A 1347-nucleotide genomic window follows, 5' to 3' on the forward strand; every position below is an offset into this window, starting at 1 on the left:
AAAGGAGGGGAAAAATGAGGAGCTGATGCCAGGGGCTTAGGTGGAGAGCAAATGTTTTGAGAATGATGAGGGCAATGAATGTACAAATGTGCTTTGCACAATTGATGTATGTATGGATTGTGATAAGAGTTGTATGAATCGCTAATAAAACGATGAAAAAAAAAGAGCCATTCCCACATCTCTTCTCCAGGTCTCTGTGTGTACATATTAGAAAAATCCATTATTTTAGAGTGCAGTGTACCTCATCCAGGTAGGTCACCCTTTGGACTTCACCTTTTGAGACTTGCTGAAGCTGCAGTCTAGTTAGAGATCTAGAAATAACAATAGTGGCAAGGGTGTTTCCCGGGAGCATTGGAAGATGTCGGCCTTGGGTGATACTCCAGACAATGTCCAGCAGCCGTATTCACAGGCACAGTTGAGTTGACCTTAAATGACCTTGGAAGGGCTAATGGTTTTACTGATGAGGAATTAGCAGGCAAAGATGGAGGCATCTCTTCAGAGGGGAGGGGTGCTGCTGTTGGAAGGAATGATTCCATGGAATTTAGGGGTCCAGGGTTCCTAGCTTCCAGATTGTTTTCCCATATGCCCCCACCCCAAGTTTCAGGAGCCCATTTATTTTCATTAAATGCCCTCACTTTAACATCAGGCAGCACTATTCAAGGTTAGTCATTCCATTGACATTATACTATAACGGTAAGACTGGGGATTTGGTTTTTAACAATATCAGCCCTGTTACCACAAGGAATAGGGCTTTCATTTAAGGCACAAGTTAAAACTTTGAGGCATGTTATGTGGTACTTGAGTCTTGACTCTGAAGCCCTGAGCCCATCTCCTTCCTTTACTACTTCGTCCATGTATGTAGCACTAACCAGCAAGCACCCATAGTTCTCACCCTGATGAAATTGAAGAGAAGTGTCAAATATATGATCACCTGGACTAGAGCCTCAATTTCCATCCATATTTCATCTGTTGGTAGTGACACTTTTGGTATTACTATTGATAACTCATGCCATGAGTTAGCAGTGACCTCTTTATTATTGGAGGCAGAGTGATCTATGGCTTTAAAACGAATTAGACTCGAGGACCAGTTTATAACACTCATCCTTACCATTTTGTTTCTCTAAAATCACTCTCAGATCTGATATATATGTATACTAAAAACCCAAACTCACTGCCATTGAATTGATTCCATCTCATAGCAACCGTATAGGAGAGAGTAGACCTGCCCCCTGTGGGTTTCCAAGCCCGTAACTTCACAGGAGTTGAAAGCCTCCTGTTTATCCAGTAGAGCGGCTGGTGATTTCCAGCCTTGGGGTTTGCAGCCCAGTGTGTAACCTGCTGTGAGAC

General features: G+C 43.0%; 1 protein-coding gene across 1 annotated transcript in view; it reads left to right on the forward strand.

Annotated features, from left to right (window-relative positions):
- Positions 1 to 1347, forward strand: part of LPAR3 (lysophosphatidic acid receptor 3) — a 99489-nt gene that overhangs the window by 94017 nt on the left and 4125 nt on the right. The window lies entirely within an intron of this gene.

Source organism: Echinops telfairi, unplaced genomic scaffold (genome assembly GCF_000313985.2).
Source record: "Echinops telfairi isolate 266 unplaced genomic scaffold, ASM31398v2 ScPeMD7_443;HRSCAF=831, whole genome shotgun sequence".
Lineage (NCBI taxonomy): Eukaryota > Metazoa > Chordata > Mammalia > Afrosoricida > Tenrecidae > Echinops > Echinops telfairi.